The sequence below is a fragment of the Lissotriton vulgaris genome, chromosome 3_1 (genome assembly GCF_964263255.1).
Source record: "Lissotriton vulgaris chromosome 3_1, aLisVul1.2, whole genome shotgun sequence".
NCBI classification, from domain to species: Eukaryota; Metazoa; Chordata; class Amphibia; order Caudata; family Salamandridae; genus Lissotriton; species Lissotriton vulgaris.
The window spans coordinates 1208644360-1208664901 of record NC_141689.1 but is presented as its reverse complement, the minus strand read 5'-3'; the positions used below and the strand labels follow the sequence as shown (position 1 = coordinate 1208664901).

The window sequence follows — 20542 nt, the reverse complement described above, 5'->3', positions numbered from 1 at the left end:
CTCCCTGGGAGCTGTAGTCACCAGCCGCTGGCCGCCGGGTGTTGCAAAGCGGCGCGGCGAGACTGCAGCGTTAGGGACCCAGAAGACTCTCCAAGCCAGGTACTGTGCCGCTAATCCTCAGCGCTCCTCTGCGGCGGAATTGCTCTCCCCCGTTAAAACTTAAAGCCAGCTGCACCAACTCAAAGGTTGTCAGTGCAACAGGCAGCAAATCACGCTATACCCACAGGTCTTTGAAGAAATCATAGGTGATTTATGGCATTATTGTTTTCCACAGGAACCAGTTTCTCTATCACTGTTATCTTCCAGCTGCCATCTCTCCGCCCATTGCTATGAAAAATTTAAGTCGTCTGCTCCAATGTTACCAGCGAAACACAGCGGGCATTCCACGGCGTTTTCCTAGCCGTTTTCTCCGACGTCTGCCCCCGTCACTTAGCTGGAGCCTCCGCAGTCAGGGAGCCGTTCTGCTCCCAGGTCGACCCAATCAGCCACAGGTGTGCGCAGGTGTGGATATCATTTTCTAGGGGAGGATCCAAGCACTACAGCTTCTGTGAAGCAGGTGCAGACTCAAGTGGTTACCAGGGTAAAATCTCGTTCCTTACCTAAATAGGCGAGCAAACATTTTTTTAAAACAGACCCTTAAATCCTCCAGTTAAGTATTAAACACTGCTGTGACAAATTGCCACATGAAACCCATGCCTACAAATCCCTCCACAACACCGGACTCAAATACCTCAACAACAGTCTCCTTTCACGTACCCAAAATAAACCTCGGCTCCTCTGACCTCGCCGAAACTCCACGCTTCTGCAGAACAAGAGCGGGTGGAAGAGCTGTCTTGTAAATCGCAGCAAAGACCTGGAATGAGCTCCTGATCAACATCAGACGCTCCCCCACTCTGCAAACCTTCAGAAAGATCCTCAAGACCTGGCTCTTCGACTGACTTGGAGCTGCACCTCTCCTCCCCGCGCCTTTACACTCTCACAGGTGAGTAGCACGCTTCACAATTATCTGATTGATTGATACCAGTCTATCTAAAGCTGATTAAAATGTTCTGAACTAGCACCTTGTGGAGTTAATCAAAGCATCATCCTTGGTTCCTGCATCAAGATACAAGCCACCAAGTCCTCCATTTATAGGTCTGGCTTAAAAATAGTAATAGTGATCCCAACAACATTTCCTAATAAAAACAAAATCGCAACAAAAAAACACTTTCATACATACATAAATGGGCTTTGTTTGAGGTGAGACTTCTTCAACCATTTAACTGTTCAACTATCATTAACATTTTACTGCCCCATCACAATAAGGAGCTGAGGGTCAGCTCACTACAGCCACTGGCTCGCTTTCACTGCAAGTGATGAAATTTTGCTTCATGAAATATGCATATGTGTCTAGAAAAACGTGCATGTCGTGCCAGGGCAGGTGGGTCAATACTTAACCAATTCTATTTAATTTCCTCATACTCAGGCGACAGCAGTTCCACATCAATAGTACATTTTCCAATAAGAATAGTTTTTAGTAATTTTAAAAACTGAATTTGATTATTGGCACAGTGAACGTGAATGCATTATGCGGTTTGTTGATTGTTGGACCAGTTTAAGGCACATGAAAAACCAATTTACATGTTGCAATAAAAACATTAGTTTTCAGGCGGAATAGCAGAATCACCCGGTACGTTTATGTTTTCAACTGTAACTGCTATCACTTTTATCCAAATTTAACAGCTGAAGCTGAACACTAGGCAGGTGCGATCTTTCTTTTCGTCCATGCTATTCAGTGACAACAGATTATTCACACATCTGGACAGACTTTGTGACTAATCTATGAGCTCAAACACCGGGGATAACTCAGGGCACTTATGCAGTCGCACACCAAATGTTATAGTGCTGTTGACTTGCATCAAGACACTTGTCTTTCTATCTCTGCTTTAAAAAGCCTTGGAATGTGTCCATAAAGGTTTACTTAAGCAAGCATGTATTCATGTATTAGACTGCATGACTGTGTGTAGTAAATGTATAGCTCTTCAATCCCTGGTGGCAAAGCACCTAGGATAATCTGCTGCATGTCTATACACTTATAAGGTCCCAAAGGTCATGTGATACCGTTCAGGACTGACAAATACATGCGTATTTCGCAAAGAAATCACAAGTATTTCAGGTTAAGTCAAGCATTAGACCTTATATAACATTATTCAAAATCTTTCATTATCATAGCGGGAGACGGCAGAGGAGCAAAACCTCCCCATTTCCACATGGCCTCAAAGAAAATCGAAGTGGTAGACTCCTTTTCATACTTGGGTGTCCTATTCGATAAGAACCACTCTTGGACAAACTTGGTGGCGGCAAAAGCACTAGGTATGGAAAGGAGTCTTCAAGCTATTAAGAGCTTTGCTAGGAAGCTAGGAGCCAGTCCCCTAGACACAATCAAAAATATCTATTGTGCAAAAACAAAGGCTGCAGCAACTTATGGGACAGGAGTCTAGGGGATGGCAAACACGGACCAACTCCAGAAAATCGAAGACAGCTTCTTCAAAAACTACGTATCATTACCACACTCATTCTCAAACTATATTCTACTCTTAGAATTTGGGTTACTCTATTTGCGAGATTCCATTAGACTGGCACCAACCCTGTTACGGCTCTCGATTTGGCGTAGGACCACTGTTAACCTAACACAACCCATAATTGGTGACTGTCTGAAGTTGGTTCATTATAACAAGATTGGTTGGCTTAGATATGTAGAGGCAGAATTGATTGCAATGCGGCAGGGAGACTTATTCAAGGATCCCGCCTCTTGTAGGAGGGTCTCTACGCAGAAAATAACTGAGTTATATCTGCAGAGGGCTAATTTCGCCACTGATGCTAGGGTTCGCAGAGAGGAAATTCAAACACTCAGATCTGTCTCCCTGCCCGTGCGACAATCACTCACCCCAGTCGGATTTACACTTTGTACAATTCTGCAAGTTCTATCATACTGAAAGAAAGGCTTTTATTCTTCCAATTTTAAGACGCCATAATTTCATTCAATGTAGGGTGGCTCTGTATTTTTTAAACTACTAATAACAAATAGGGCTGGCTCTAATCAGTAAGGCTGAGCCTAGAAAGCAAAACAACAAAAGAGAGATGCCAATACTGAAACATTCATTTAACCCCTTCGACACTCATGACGAGCTGGGCTCGTCATGGTGTAGCCTTCTCGTACACTGATGACGAGCCCAGCTCGTCATGAAATAAAGTAAAACAGCAATTCCCAGCACAGGAGGGGAAAACGCCTAGCAGCCATGGAGTTAACAAATTCTTTTTTCCAGAATACAAACAACAGTTCAATACCTGGAAAGGCAATTCAATAGCTGTTTATTCAAAATTATTCAAAATGAACACAATTTATAACTTAGTGCGCCATTTCGGGTTATATTCTTATCCAACAATGAAAATTTGGACACAAAAGCTGTAATAAAAAACTTCAACCATACCATCACTCATCAGTCATGTCACATTCAATCCACTTTCATTCAAACAACCATACAATATACCACACACAAACTGGAAATTCAGTAAGCCAGTTGGTGAAGTACCGGGTCTACTATAAGGTTTTGAAGCAATCCCTAGAAATTGCAAACAATACACTGCTAACAATTCACTTTTGTTATTAGATTATCAAAGAATTTTAACACAAAATGAGTGCATAGAGACAAAACCCAGTGCCAAACAACTGGGCACCCGGATGTCACAAGTAGACCCAACACGGCCTACGCGTTTCGAATCCTTATCATTATCAGGATCCTCTTCAGGACCATAAGACGCTCTGCAGAGGAGACAAAGAAAGAAAGGACAGGGGCCAAATCTCAGATTATATTTGACAATTTTTAGGAAAGCCAATAAACCTTTTAAGCACTACTACACCAAAACCAAGTCTCCAGCTTACCCGTCAGATGGAACCAAGGGGTATTATTTCAGGAAGTGGTGGCTCCTACAATCATGAAAGGGAGAGGAGGAAAAAAAGAAGAAAAGAAACAAATCCCAGGGAGAGTGATTTAGTAACATTTCTAGATCAAAAACCATAGGTTTTTTTAAGTTTCAGGGATGGGTGAATTTTAAGCATAGAAAGGGATCTTTACGTTTCAGAGATGGGTGGAGCTTAGGGTTAGAGAAGTTTTTTTTTTAGAGACTAGGAATGGCTGGAGCTTAGGAGTTGCAAGGGTTTTTTTTAGAGTTTACAGATGAGCGGAGTTTAGAGGCAGTGAAGAGATGTTATGATTCATGGATAGGTGGAGTGTAGGGGTGTTGAAGGTTTTTTATGATGCACGGATGGGCAGAGTTTTTTGGATGTGAGGGTTTTTAAGGTTCAGTAATACAGAGTTCAAGTGTGGTCAAGGGCTTTTAGGATTCAGGAATGAGTGGAGTTTAGGGGTGGTGATAGATTTTTGGGGTGAGGGATGGGTGACGTGTGAGCCGAAAGAGTTTTAGAGTTCAGGATTGGATGGAATTTAAGGTAGGGAGGATTTTTTTCTCCAAAGGTATGTTTATTGAAATTTTTTAAACACAGAGAAAAAATGCGACAAACCTGCACAACTCCCACGCAGGGGGTAGCATTGGAGACAGCCCACACGCATCCCATGAAACTGGACAAAGCTCCCTTCAACCAGGCCTGTAACCTATGGGGAAGAAATCCAATGGGTGCGGTTCGTGATGGAGACGGGGAGAATCAATTGCCCGTGGGGTAAGTGGGAGATCAATGGCAGTCAGGGCAGACCGCCCTAAGACACTTCGGCTAACCGGCGTACCCCAGACAGGAACTAACAGCTATCCCCTTATGCTAGGTCAAATGGTGGGCTTCCACACGCATGTTCCTTGGTAGGCAGTGCTGTGGATGGAGCGGTATGAGGGATGCACATTAACAACAACAAATTACAAACCCCCCCCTCCGTCCACCCCTCCCCATCCACCCGCCTCCCCAGTGGTGGTAGCAACATTCAGAGGACAGAGGTCAAGGCAAGTAACGTTGGGATATTACAGTTCAAGTAGGTGGAGGGCTCCCACGCTAGAGGGACACACTGCAGACGACCAGCCTTTGGAGAGAAAAGTGACTAATGGGCCCCAGCGGAATTCAAAGTTCTTAAAGTCATCTAGGAAGATGTCGGCCATCCTTTCCAGACTCAATAGCTTCCAGAGGCGCGAATGCCAAAGGGAGATGGCAGGGGCCTCTTTCTGTTTCCATGTTGCAGCAAGGGTGAGCTTGGCCGCCCCAATACTGAGCCACATAATCTTCTTGTCTGCCCTAGTCTGATGTTCGAGACTAGGATCACGGAGACCCAGTAGGGTAGTGGCCATCGAGGTAGGGATGGGGTATCCCAGCATCTTCTTAATGTGGGCAAGAATTTCCTCCCAAAATGGGGGAGGATAGGGCAGTCCCACCAAATATGCTGGAAGTCTCCAAGTAGCCCACACCCCCTCCAACATCTATCGGAAGTGTTAGGGAATATCTGTCGCAGCTTGGCCAGGTGTAGGTACCAATCCATCATGGTTTTCATGTGTGCCTCCCTAAGTTCCACGGAGTGGTTAAACTTGGCTAAGTCTGACCAGAAGTGTGTCCACTCCGCGTCGGAAATGTCCAGTTGAAGGACCCCCTCCCACATGTACATGTAGCGCGGCCTAGGCGAAGTTGCAGTGGAAAGCAGGAGCCGATATATAAAGGTAATAGCACCCTTCATGGAGGAGGTTTTGGTCAGAAAGGTTTCAAACTTCGTGAGGGGTTGTGTAGCTGTGTCTCTCACTTGAAGTGACAGTGCCCATTGAAGTAGTTGCGCGTGGTGGTAACGTTCATTGTCTTGAACCCCATAGTCCCTTTTACAATTGTCAAAGGTGAGTGGATCGAAGTTATGGAATAGATGTGTTAGTGCCAGACCGCCCCCGTCCCTCCAAGCATCAAAGGGGCCCTCGCTCAACGCTGGATGAAAAGCGGGATTAAAGTGTAGGGGCGTAAAGGGGGAGGGGAATGTAGTCCACCTTTTGTCCTTGGATACGGAGTCCCAAACTTTCAAGGTGGTACAAGTGGGTGTACTTATGCAAGCATTTTTGGGCCTGTCGCCTTTAGGTTTCCATGCCAGGTCCCAGATCGTCCTCCCCGCCACGCTCCGATCCATATGAAGCCAGTGTTTTTCTGACTCTTGCTGCAACCGTTCCACTAGCACCCGAAGTTGCGCTGCTTTATAATACAGATGAATGTCAGGTAGTCCCACTCCCCCCTCCTTCTTAGGTCTACGCAGGATGGCGAAGGAGAACCGTGCACAACCCCCCCTGCCATATCAAGCGTAGCATCATAGATTTCATTCGCCGAAAGAAGTCCCCATCAAGATCAATGGGCAGGTCCTGAAACATGTATAGTATATATGGGAAGAATGGACATTTTGATCTGAACATTGGCTTCCAGCGGTTCAGGTCGGCCTGGATCTTGGTCAAGAGAGGGGGGAAATTGGCAGAGTAAAGTTTCCCAAGCGTGGGAGTCAAGTGGGTCCCCAGATATAAAAGAGAGGAACTGGCCCATGGAGGGGTTGTTAGTGACTTGAGGAGGAGAACTTCAGGTAGGGGAAGCGTGAGATTGAGGACGTAGGATTTGTCATAGTTGACCTTGAACCCTGCAACCGCCTCAAATTGTTTCACTTCCGCCTGTACGTGTGGGAGAGAGCGGGCCGGGTCAGAGAGGGAGAGAAGGACATCGTATGCAAAGAGGGTGATCTTATGCGACTCCCTAGTGAAGGGTAGGCCGCGGATATCGGGGTTGGCCCTGACTGCCAGCGCCAAGGGCTCAATGCTTAGGGCACATAGCAGAGGTGAAAGGGGACAACCCTGCCTGGTGCCCCGGGAGTGTTCAAAGAAGGAGGACGAATGACCATTCACCACTACTCTGGTAATTCACCCGAATCATTGTCAAAAAGTTAGAGGAGAAGCCATAGGCGGCCAATGTCCGAAACAGAAACCCCCAGTCCACCCTGTCAAATGCCTTCTCGGCGTCAAGCCCCACCAGAACCGCCGGGATTTTGAACTTATTGGCCTTTTCGATCAGGTGAATCACCCGCCTCGTGTTGTCGTGGGTCTGACGACCCTTAATGGATCCTGATTGGTCCGGATGTATTAGTGCCGGCATTAGATCATTGAGCCGACGAGCAATGATGGAAGAATAGAGCTTTGCATCTAAATTCAAGAGGGCAATCGGCCTATAGGAGGCGCACCTGCCAGGGTCTTTCCCGGGTTAGGGTATGATAGATATCAGGGCTTCAGCCATCGTGCCCGATGTCTCTGCTTTGTCCGCCATACCGTTAAACAGTCGGACCAAGTATGGGCTGAGTTCAGGAGCAAAGGTCTTGTAGAAAATGGCTGTGTACCCATCCACCCCCGGGGCCTTATGGGGTTTCAAGGCCTTAATGGCCGCCAACACGTCTTCCCTGGTGAAGGGAGCAGAGAGCGTCTCATTCCACTCCGCCGATACCTGTGGTAATGGTAACTCTTGCAGATACGCCTCCTGCGCGGCGGCATGTAGAGCATCCCCCGAGTAGAGAGTCTTATAGAAGGAACCGAAAAGTTCGGCTTTAGACTCATCTTGGTGGGTCAGTACCCCCTAAGCATCCTGTATCCCCCCTATATATTCCCGGTCTCGCTTGTCCCGGAGTTGCCTGGCTAAATGCTTCCCCACCTTGTTACCCTGGGAGTAAAAAAAAGAAAATTGTAAATTGATACTTGTATAGCGCACTACTCACCCGCAAGGGTCTCAAGGCGCTTGTACGAATACCGCTGTGGAACCCGTCCTGGCTTTCCCTGTGAGGCGTCCACTCCTGGGCACCCCCAGGGTGAAGGCCAGGCATCCATAGCGTTGTGGGGGCCGTTGTGGAGATTAAGCAAGCTATTGCCCAGAGTTGCAGAGTGGGACTCTATGATTAGAATAGGCACCGAGGCGAGAATGATCAGGTCCGTGGAATTTTGAGCCCAAGACCCGCCGAGGCTGGAATTGAACCCTGGTCCCGGGCTAGACCTCTGCATCAGGCAAAGTATATTCTGCCCTGTTGTTGTAGTGTGCTCTGCGCTTACCTCTGACCGCTGTAAGCTGTCGCAATGCGCGCCTGGAAGGGTTTGCCTTGTGTGCTTTCTCTAAGATAGAGAGTTCCTCCTCAAATTGCATCCTCTCCCGACCTCGCTGTTTATTAAGGGCAGAATTCAGGGCCAGGCACTGCCCGCAAATACAAGCTTTAAAGGCGTCCCAGGTAGTAAAAACGGAGGTGTCACCAGTATCGTTAATTACAAAGAACTCATTTATAGCCCCCCTCAGAGTGTTACGGGAGGTTTTGTCCCGAACCAAGGACGCCGGGAAGTACCACTTAGGGCTAGTCTTGTTTTTTACACCCCAATGAAGGCATACTGCATGTAGGCTATGATCGGACACGGATAGTGGGAAAATCTTGGCCTCGCGGAGATCGCCCCGGAGAGACTGGCTAAGGAAGAAGTGATCAAGTCGGGAGTAAGAGCGATGAACATGCGAAAAAAAGCTGTAGTCCCTAGATTGGGGGCACAGGGACTGCCATGCATCAAAAAGCCCCATATCGAAGATCCTCTGCTGCGAATCAGGGGTAAACTAGCCCATGTCAGATCTTTGTGGATGAGTACTGTCTAGGTCCTTCTGCCAAACCAAGTTAAAGTCCCCCATAATAAGCAGTGGCCTTTCAGCAAAATCTAGAACCTTCCCCAAGAGATTTTGGAAGAAACCATTCTGGCCAGTGTTCGGTGCATACAATACAACAAAGGTGCAAAGCCTACCTCGCAGAAGGCCCTTCACCATGATCCAGCGCCCCTCCTTATCGCTTAATACTCCCATAGGTTGAAAGTGCAGTGCCGAGCGGAACATAAGAGCCACTCCCCTCTGCTTCGTGGCAGCGGAAGACTGATAAATAAGTAGAAACTGTTTGTGTTTAAGGCGTGAATCGTCTGATTTAGTCAGGAGTGTCTCTTGAAGGCCTACGATATTTAACTGGTGGTCAATGATATATTTCCATATCTTTTGGCGTTTCTGGGGTGAGTTTAACCCCTTAACATTCGATGTCCCCAAAGTTAAAGGCATCATCCATAGAATCTACGATGTCGCTCTGTAGGGCCCGTCCGCCCGAGCCGTCTACACTGAGCTGCTGCCCCCTATGCGATGCCCACCTTTCCTCCGCGCCCCCCCTCCTTGCAGCTCCCCCATGTGCGTGAAGACCCCCCAACGAGCTCTGTGTCACAAGTGATTAATCCCCTGCTACCACCACTACCCCCCTGTCCCCCCCCACCAGAACCCCTAGAAGAAAAACATAAGACAACGAACAGTGTAAAACAGATCCTAAAGAGACATGATACCAGACATTAGTTCTCCAGTTCGCAATGTGGAGTTCGCCATGAGCAAGGATCAAGGGTTCAAGACATCTATCCCTCCCTGCATCGCCCGCACCTCAAACCTGGGCATTCACATTAGGTTCATGGAGCTGGATCGCTTTCAGTCACTAACGCCACCGAGGAGACAGCCGCCTCCTTTTCCAAAAGGCTCGCAGAAGGGTCAAGTTTCCCCGTCAGGAGTGGTCTCCCCACTGTCTGCCAGCCACTAGAGCGCCTACGTCGTCGGCTTAGGGAGCCCTCCGCTGTTGCTGTAGGGTCCGGACGGTCCAGCCCCAACGCCTCGAACGCTGCATCCAAGGAACATAGCTGCAGGAGCTTCCCCTGGAGCTTAAAAATGATGCGAAATAGGTGGCCCCAGGAGTAAGGGATGCCCTGTTCCTTTAGATATGAGGTAATTGGTCTGAAGCTGCGGCGCTTGATGAGCGTGGAGGCCGCTAGATCTTGGAAGAGGACGGGTTGATGTCCGCGGAACTGGATGGCGGCAAGGCCCCGTGCTTTACGTAGGATTCACTCCTTAATTTGAAAGTCATGGACACAAACCAGTATATCTGGTGGCGGGGCCTGAGCTCCCCTTGGCAGACCAACTCTGTGCACCCTGTCCAGTTAAAGATCGAAGTCGTCCCCCTCGACCAGAACCTGACGGAACAGCACCAATACATACTCTCTGAGACTCTCACCTTCACCTTTCCAAGGCACCGCCCGAATCCTGATGTTATTCCTCCTCGAGCGGTTTTCCAAATCCTCTGTATGCGCCTGCAGGCCCAGGTTTTGCTCCGTCAGTCGAATTACATCTTGTTGAAGTTGGTGCAGCTCATCCGCATTGCCTACATCATGCTCCTCTAGGGTGGCCACCCGCTCTCCAATGGAGTCCACGTTGCGGCGCATTTCGCGCATGTCCGAGGAGAGCTGGGAGCGGACCTCCAAAATGTCCTCTTTAATGGCGGCAAAAAGCTCCATCATAAAAGCCTTAGTGGCTGGCGCCTCCTCATCGATCGGCTGTGCCGCCTGCGCCGCCGTTTGCCTGGGGCTCCCACTCCCCGATTTCGGCAGTGCGTCCTTAACTATCTTGTCCTTCTTGCCCCTATTAGCAGCCATAGTGGGGACCCTCCGATCCTCAGTTCAGTCTCAGGCCGTCGCGATATGAAGCTTCAGGGGGCGGGAGGCCTCTGAATCTGTATGGGATCCTCGTGGACCGTCGCTGCAGCTAATCGCCCCGTCCACCGGCCCAGCTGCCTCTATACCTGGGGCGCAATGCGGGGCCCTCTCAAGATGGTGTGGGAGCTAGGGCAGGCGCGCAGTCCCCCCCCCGTCCGGGGCGTCTCCCCCTCGTCACCGGCTGCCCGGCAGCTCAGTCGCCGCAAGCACCGGCCTCGGCGGGAGGTAGCTCTATGTCGGGGCCTCTGCTCACTGTCCGGGCCAGCGCTGGGAGCCTCAGGCCTGCAGCCTGCCCCCCCCTGAGACGCCCCCAAGATCCTGCTCCCTCAGGGCGCCGAGGTCAATCACCGCATGAGCCTGAAGGCCGCCGAGTGCACTGTAGGACTGAGTCCCTGGGGAATGGCTATTCGGGCGCTTGCAGCCTGCCCCACCGCGTTGCACCCCTGGGCCACCTGCGTCCACCGAAGCGCGGACAGACACACCAGGCCCCCAGGCGCCAAGGTTGCCGTGCTCTATAACTGCACCACCAGGATCCACACTGCTTCAGCCCAGGGGGGGGCCCTCTCGGGGATGTGCTGGGAGCCTCTCCTGGACGCCGCTAGGCTGCAGCCCAACACCCTGGTAGCCGCAGGTCGTCCCTCTACTCCTCACCTCTTGTGGCGAACGTTTATAAGGCAGCCGCTGGTCCTCCCCAGTCTCCGCCGGGCCTGCAGGCCTCACCGCTGCGACTGGGGACCCCCACCTCGTAGCTCCACTGTATCGCTGTCCGCCCTTCTCCTCTCTCGGCAGGGGTCCGCAGGCCGCTCAATCGTTGTCGGGTGCACCTCCCGTGTAGCTCGAACCTCCGCCACTCTCAGGGCCCGGGAAGGCTGCTCTAGACATCCGGTGGGGGAGGGGCGCGTCGCCTACCGCACCCGACCCTGGACAGTGTTCCGTAATCCACCGAAGTGTGGACCGATCGCCGCCCGTTGTACCGCTGTGCCGGGAGCGGCTGCTGCTCACCGCTGGCGGGCCCCACAGGCCGTTCACCCCACTTCAAGGCCTGATCCCGATCAACGGCGGGCACCCTAGTGATGATGTCCCGCAAGCGTCTCCAGGCCGGGAGGGTACTCAGCAGGCAACAGCCGTAGTCGTGTTCACTGCTCTGCTCCACTCTCAGCGAGCTCAGGCCGGGCGCTGTGTAAACTCCATGCGGCGGGTCCGGCCCCGACGGCGCGTAGGCCGCTGTAGCGCTCCGGTGCGAATCCCCAGCGACGACACCCAAATGAAGGGTACCTCCCACACCAGCTCCGCTAGGTGATCTTCAGCTGCCCCCTCTCGTGTGCGGATGGGCACCAGGGATTGCGGTATCAAAGCTGTAAGTCAGGCGATGCGAGAGGGACAGAAGGACACGTCCTACACCGCCGCCATCTTGGTCACGCCCATAGGGAGGATTTTTAATGGTTCAGGGATGGATGGAATTTAGTGGTGGTGATAGAGGTTTAGGGTTCAGGGATGGGTGGAGTTGGAGGGTTTTGGTTGTCAGGCATGAGTGGAGTTTAGAGGTTGACAGGGCATAGGGATAAGAGGAATTAAGGGGTATGGGGTGGGTGTAGTTTAGGTGTGGTGAGACATGTTTAGTGTTTAGGGAAGAGTGAAATTTAGGGCTAGAATGATGGGGTTTTAGGGTTCAGGGATGGGTTCATTTTAGGGGTCTAGGATGGGTGTAGTTTGTGTGGTGAGGTGTTTTCAAAGGGCAGCGATGGTGTTTAGGGGTTTGAAGGGATTCAGGATGGATGCGTTAAGAGCAGTAATAGGTCATCAAATTAAAAGCAACCAAAGTAATAGTTTGACAATGTAAAATATATAAATTCGAAATAACGTCCCCTGAAATAAAGCACTGAAATAAACATCTGACAAAAATGTTCCTGAAAGCAAAACTTGCAACTATTGCATTTACATCATTCCAAAAATAAGCATGCAAAAGCCAGTTTAGAAAAAAATAGACCTTTCTATGAAACAGTAAATGCCATTCATCCTGAATGTTTCCATTAAACAGTTTAGGTGAAATGGTTTCTCAGTAATGGTATTTATTCCATGGATTGCTTTTCTATAAAATCACATACAGCCTAACACAGTGATTACTTTACAGGCATACAACAAATCAGACTGCTACAAGCACAGTCAGTCACACCATTATTTTCTTGTGCGCACCACAGCTCTTTCCAATCTTAGCGAGGCCATAATATCCTCATCTAATTGGGCATACTAACATAGTCACCATTGGCTTGCTGAATTACCACAGTCATAAGAGCAAACAAACCTAAGACCTGGTCTCCAGTCACACTCAGATACACTTGTGTAGGAAAGAGGTCTCTACATCAGAAATCTATACTGTACCCATTCATCTGATAATACTAAGAGGCCTCAAATATATCATGAAAATAGTAGTTATAATCATGTTACAAAAGTCAGAACTAGAGGCCAGCAGGTGTTGGCCAACCAGTGTATTCCAAGTAGCTTCTTGAGAACAAAGTACCTGCAGTCTTTGAGGTTATTCAAATCGGATTGGATGTAAGATGTTTTACATAATTATGTGCTCGCATATTAAGAAGTAAGCTAGATTTTGGATTCAGAAGCAGAAAGCAACCTCTCAATTATAAAAAAAATGTTGTGTGCTGTGAATTGCTGAACTTTAAGAGCACTCTAAATACTTACGAAAATAATTCCCATTTCGGGCAATATTTTTAGAAAATTCAGAGTTTGATAGTTGTGATGTAAAACACACATCTCCATTAGCCACAAGCGACTCCCCCCAAGGTTGAACAAGGGATTTTATTTAATAGGACAGACATCTTTCAAAGGCTTCACCACTCTAGGGTAACCCCATGATTGTTTTGACATTGACCATCAGCCTATTAGGCCATGGCCAAGGCAGACTACATAACACAATGATGATAACAAAAGAAAAAGACTCTGGTGTCAATAGCTATCCAAGGGCTTTACAATGTTGAGTTCGGATCTTTAAATCAACAACAGAGACTCTTGTAAAAAGTAGGTCACTATAAAGCATGAACTATATAAATGTAACTCCTTATGAAAGTACTCACTTGCCTGTACATTTTAAAAAACGATTACCTCCCTCCCACTACTGTTTATTTTTTCAATACATTGTTGATAATTAGATCATTGTAGAAGGACTGTTTATTTTTTCAATACATTGTTGATAATTAGATCATTGTAGAAGGATTCAATACTAATTATGTTCCTTGAATTCACATTCATATTATTGGTATACATGAAATGAACAGCACGAAAACAGCTGGGAAGACAGTGAAATCTTGATAAATAGTCACAAAAGTTTAGGACTATTAAACCAAATACAGGGGGTTGTTTTCCATGAACAGTTCTAAATGCAAACGTGCAAAAAAAGTAATCATTTTTCTGAATGTTCTTTTGTTATATTCCCAGAATTGAACGTCAAACCAATTGGCTTTGCCAATGCTTGTTATCTTCTGCTCCTCTCTCTCGGGGTAAAGTCATTACAATGACGGAGTAACAAACGTGCAGATGTGTACGAAAAACATTGTGTAGGCTGAGGGGCAAATTTCTTCAAAACAGACTAAATAGGCCTAAAGACATCTATAGAAATTTCAATTTACTCCCGCGTGTGACAGAAGCAACTGCCTATTCCCCCTTGCTCTTTACTGTAAATGGGAGTAGAACATCTGTGCTTTCAGAAAACGGTGGCATAGAACTAACTTTGTCTGGAAGGATCAAACATACTCTCACAATAGCACTGGCATGGTTTGTATTAGCCACCGCAAACCCCTGGCGTTTCATTATGCTGAGAGCATTAATGGTAGGGTATGTTAACAGAGATTTACATTGTGCCATTTTGCAGTTTGTATGGCTTCAGAGCGCTGTTGGGATCAGGTACCTCCCCGCTCTTGTTTTGAGGATTCCCACACAGAACAGAGTCTGTATTCTGACTCAACAGGATCATCAGTAGTGCGAGTGTGGTTAACCTATCGTGCATATTTAAGAAGGAATATAGAAAAGTCTCATAGGCTCGACAGAGAAGCCCCACCTCCCTCCTTTTTAGGTCGAGCCTGGCTGTGGGCATGTGTTATCTGCCTATCGTCTTATATTGACTATACCGGTGTGTAATCCCGCCTGCTGCTTACAATAGACAGAGTCCATTGTTGGTCCTCTTTCTGCTTCCTAATAGGTTCTGCAGCCAATACATCACTTCCGTTTTTTCGTTCAGCAGCTCTGACGAAGTACAATTTCCTTACACTTTAACTGCTTTTGTGCTGGATGGGGAACTCTTTTTTAACAAGCATGATGGCATTGTGTTCAAGGTGCTAAGTTGTGTGTGGTCTTGTTTAATCAACGTTTACCATCTTTTTGCGGCGCCCCATAATGCCACACTGAATACGCACTGGCAAAGCCATTAGATGTCACCTTCGATACATATTGGCGTTGCTGATTGGTTTTGGTCAGGGCCACTGGAATTATGCAGCAGGGGAAGGCACAATTATGATGCAGAGTTCTGTAAATTATGCAGCAAGAAAAGGTCAATTATGGGGCGTAGCGTGGCATATTTTGTAATAGTATTACTTCAATATTTTGTCAATTTAACACTTGTTAACACTGTCTAGGCATTGATTGCACCTCATTAGTACTGGTTTAACACTTAAATATAGCAGTAAGCAACAGAAACGTGACCACACAAATTTGCTAAGGGCCTTCCACTGCTCTAGCAAAATATGTTGCTGCATTTTAAGTATCTTTTAAACAGTTTGAGCTAGCATCAAGTTTTTTCCCTAAAATCTTCAGAATATGCATCAGATGATGGATTATATGGGTAAATCTAAAACTATGCAGGACAACGTAGCACAATCGCATAATTCCAGTGTCCCTGGTTTTGATGGGGCTGTACACCATAGTGATGCTGTATAGCAACGTCATAATAAAAAATTACAATTAAGACACAATGGCGGTTTTGTAATTCCACTGAGTACCAGTAGAATGACGTGGGCATTATTTGTTTTATTTACTAATCCAAAAGGGCAGATTCCAAATGCATGAGCAAATAACAAAAAGGTGCTAATTAAAAAGAGGACAGCGGGTGTTGGAGCGAGGGGGTAATTGAGGAGTGGGTTAATGGAAAAAAGGGAAAAGAAGTACACGGAGAGCAAACTACGAACAAAAGATAGCAGTTCAGGATGAGGTGTGGGAGAAGCACACAGACGTGAGAGAACATACACAAGGGAGACAGCTGGAAACCATGTACTTGTGGAGTGCTTAGACAAAAATAAATTAAAGAGGTGTGGGATGGTGGCAAAAAACAGAAGAGAAAGAGAGAGAGAGAGAGAGAGAGAGAGAGAGAGAGAGAGAGAGAATAACGGAGGGGGGGAACACGAGGAGGACAACACATGCCCTCTTATGCAGTGCTTAAGTAAAACGAGAAAAGTTGTTCCCTAAATTTGATCAGTGGAAGACCACAAGTAAAGAGGCTACCCTCGAGGAGAGAAACGCACAAGATGGAGAAGGCAAGCCACTGAATAGGAAGCAAGTCAATTAGATTGACACAATGCCAACCAATGGCATGTAATGGGTGAGTTTTAAGCGCCCTGTAAGGTCTGGCAAGCTGACAAAAGGTCATTTGAAAAAGACAGCTAGTGCTGTCCGGTAGACTTGACCTAAAAAGTGTGCCATTAATTTGGGGAAAGAAACTACAAGCATTTGGTGCAATAAAATTCAAATGATGGAGAATCGATTGAAAACATTGCCCCTCTCCTTCAATTCCGGATGTCGAAAAATATACAACCACTTTCTTCCAACAAAGGAGACGAAAACTCGCTACACTGGAATTCTTGATAAGCATAAACTCCACGAGGCAGAGTCCACAATTTGTAAATTGTATGCTTTTTGGGGACCTTTAACATTCCAAATATAATTGCATACATTTCAGCAAGTATCCGTCTTGCCTCACAACAGAATTTCGGTTTCTCCCAATACAAAAGCTATGCATAGGAAGGTGACTCCACCAGGACTAAATCAGCCAATGTGAGGATCTCAAGATGGCTCACATACAGAAAAGTTGCAGGAGTAAATAAAACAATGCCATATCAATTACTGTTGTCAGTAGAGTACCAACTGCGCCTCCATAAACACTCTCACTGTCTCCCATGTAACTTCTAGGGTAATGTTAAATGGAAGCTTCGGGTAGCACCCACCAAGAGGAGCTAGGAAACCAGGAGGGAGGAACAAACGAAGCAACACATTTTCCCAGCATACAACAAAGGCTGCCCCAGTAGCTGAAGTTGGGGGAATAGTTGCAAGATGACAAGAAAAGATCATTTATTTTAGGACAACACCAGTCCTTAACTAAATGCTTCATCCTTTACCCCTAAGCTGGTGGGCCGGGAAAAGACTATTGCTCAATTGTTATGGGGTTACATTTAGAATGATTAATGATAGTGTGCAGCTGACGATTCTTGTACACCCCACTGCAAACTGAACCACAGCTAGGGGCTTGTGAGCATCTTGGCCATGTTTATTGAATGCTTCCTAGAGATACCAGATTAAGAACATATGGGCTTAAATACCCGTACCAATGCAAGTTACTCCTTCATCTACCCACTAGTGTGTGGGAGCTCTGCTCAGACTGGAGAAATCAACGTATTCAAGGCCACTGGAATTTAATCTCAGGCTGGACTACGGCAACGCCCTCTACGCCGGTACCACCGCCAAGCTCCAGAAGAGACTCCAGCGGATCCAGAACGCCTCAGCCAGACTCATCCTCGACATCCCACGAACCAGCCACATCTCCGGACATCTGAGAGACCTTCACTGGCTCCCCGTCAACAAAAGAATCACCTTCCGCCTCCTCACCCACGCACACAAAGCCCTACACGACCAAGGCCCGAGCTACCTCAACAGCCGAGTCAACTTCTACGCTCCCAAACGCCACCTCCGATCAGCCAACAACGCCCTCGCCGCCGTCCCCCGCATCCGAAGAGCGACTACAGGAGGAAGGTCCTTCTCCTACCTGGCCGCCAAGACCTGGAACTCCCTCCCTCCCGACCTGCGCCTGACCCAAGACCACCTCTCCTTCAGGAAGAAGCTGAAGACCTGGCTGTTCGAGCAGTAGCGCCCCCCCCCCCCCCGCGCCTTGAGACCCTACGGGTATGTAGCGCGCTTTATAAGTGTCATTGATTGATTGATTGATTGATTGATGGTCATATGCTGTGCCAGCTCTCCCCGGCTCCAGGCGGGGACATCTTTGTTTTCTTTCAGATCGCATGGGAGAAGTCTACTCCTTCAGTTTCAGGGAAGTCAGGATGCGCTGAAAAATTCAATAAGCAGAAAATAGGAGCACGGCAGAGACATCGCCACCAATACAGCTCCAAGTCAGCCCTTGCTCCATTTCATCTAGAGACCAGGGCCTTAGTTCCAGAGCTTACGCCGTAACAGAGTGAGATTTTGACCATTTCTCAGCGAGGCTAGTTCTGCCTCTCGCCATATTTTATATTGTGAAGCAACATACATATGTTCAATAAATCAGGGAACAAGGTTTCAAAATAGCAGGAGTGCCAAAAAAGTGTTCCAAGGTTTACCTCAATAATAACAGCCCATATAAATTACGTTTCCTAGCCACATAATTCTCCTTTATATTGCTGCCTACTTTAGCCAGCTCTGCCACAGCACGTTTTCTTCCACTGCCGCTTAATTCTAATGGACTTGAACAAAATGAATTATGCAAGAGCACAAGATACTCAAGTTTTAGGCGCAGTCCTAGGTGGTGTGGGGTGTTGTGTGGTGTGGTGTGTGTGTGTGTGAGAGAGAGAGAGAGAGAGAGGAGTGAATGGCTCATGGTCAAACATGGGTGTGACTTACAGTTCCTACATAAACAACTTGCAGCTGCTTTTTGCAGACGTTTGCTTTTCTTTTCAAACCCCGCAGGTGGTGTTTGCTAAATACGCCTGCTGAAGTGGCTCTCAAACAACTTGTTTTTATGACCTATCTCTGTATCCTTTACAGGCGGGTCCTACCTCGGGCTCTGCAAAGTCCATCCGTGTTTAACATGATCGACTATCGCTTCACCAGGGCCCAGAAAAGAATTGAAAAATAAAAGAGATTAAACTAATAACTACCTTAAAAGGGAGCAGGGTGTGCGGCACAAATGAAGCACTAATACAGACACACAATGGCCAACTATCTTAAGCATCTAAAAAAGAAACCAGCCTTCTTCACTTCCAATGCGAACCGAAAGTGATGCCTGTTTCCACATATAATTGCATTCTCTATCAATAAGGATTTGTGGTGTCCTATCTAAGGAAATAATACACATTCATAAAACCTTTCTGGGGTTTTTATTTTATCATTCTGCAGCCCTGCACACAAGCTCCATCAAGGCACCTATGAAGATAAGAGAAAGACACTTACAGACTGACAGAGGTAGCACACTGGGATCAATGCTCTTGCAGGGACGAGTGGAGAGGGGTAAACAAAATGCAGGCATTCAGACAACCGAGAGGCATATAGTGCAACAGCACATGCAAAAGCTGGCATGTTTTAGTCAACGCTGCTAAAGATCACAACCTTGCCTTTGGAGTCAGAAGATGGGCAGCTTTCCCTTATCCAGCACAGTGCAGGAATTGGAAAAAAATGTACTACGGGAACCCATAAATTGGGGTTCAGGTGCAGCAATGGAAAAGGGCTGGAGTCAAAAGGGGGGGGGCAGAGTCATGAAAAGCAGAGGCTAAGAATCAACGTATACATTTTCTGTAAAAAAAAAAAATCAAAACCCTTCCACAAAGAAATTGGCAACTAGGACAAAAGTGACAGAATATCTGTCTTGGCTTACTTAATTGGTAACAAAGATACTGTGTTCTAAAATATCATACAGGTTTAAGGCACCTGCTCCAGACTGACTTGTGTGCCCAGCAATATTCAGGAGATAATTACAACGCTAAGGTAACTCTGGTGGTTAATGTACTTGCAAGACCGATATGTTTTGTCTAGTCATCGTTTTAACTCAGAGTAGCATAGAGGGGCAATATGCCGGATGCAAAGCACACAGTGCAACATGCAGATCACCGATTTTTATTATAGATAGGTAAGAGGGTTACTGCTTTTGGCATCCAGGTGTTTTTGTTACTTGCAGTTTAGAAGTTGGAATCCTTCAAATTCAGCACAGTGAGTTGCGAACCAGCATCACAGAACTGTACGCAGACTGCAAGGCATTGGTTTAGACCCGTCTTGTTTTATTTCCCAATCTGCTGTTATTTTTAGGTTGCTAAAAGGGTGCATTTTTTAAGGTGAAAGTCTAATTAATACTGGTGACCCCCAACCACTAGATTACGTTTTAAATCCTGATTTTGTGTTTCTCATGACAATGCACTTTTAACATAAAATGCCTACCTGCAAGGTGATGCGAGACTCGTATCCCTTGTAACGCTCATTTATCTTATGTAACATTATATATATGTTTGTACACTTGCATGATGTAATGTAGCTGTATTATGTGTTTTCTGCAAATTGCATTGCTATTCGTTTCGCTATAAAAAATGAAATAAAAAATGCATTAAGAACTTCAATTGAAATGGTTATTCGTGTAATTTCTCAAACAAAGATACATCTGACATTCTTACAGTCCATGCACATCTCTTATGCACAGGGTTTGAACAAAGACTTGCAAGCTTTTGAGCACCTGGCGCCAGACCCTAGTTGCTCTTTAGCTCTTGAACAAGTGCCTTTGTTTCCCTCCATAGTAGAGGCACTTGGGTATTAGGTTCAGATAGCTCCCAGCCAAGATAAAACGTAAACAAAAGGAGGGCTGATGGCCTTTTAAAGCAGGCTTTTGACTCGGGCCCACTGGAAGGGAAAATAAGTGCCCCTTCATACCCTCTAGAATGATTCTCCGAATGGAAAGCAAACTACATATGGGTGCTGCTGAATGCGCCCCAGTCTTGGCAAATTAAAT

The 20542-nt window shown here is 47.0% G+C and overlaps 1 protein-coding gene across 1 annotated transcript in view; it reads right to left on the bottom strand.

Annotated features, from left to right (window-relative positions):
- RNF38 (ring finger protein 38) overlaps nt 1-20542 on the bottom strand; it is a 759966-nt gene that overhangs the window by 536885 nt on the left and 202539 nt on the right. The window lies entirely within an intron of this gene.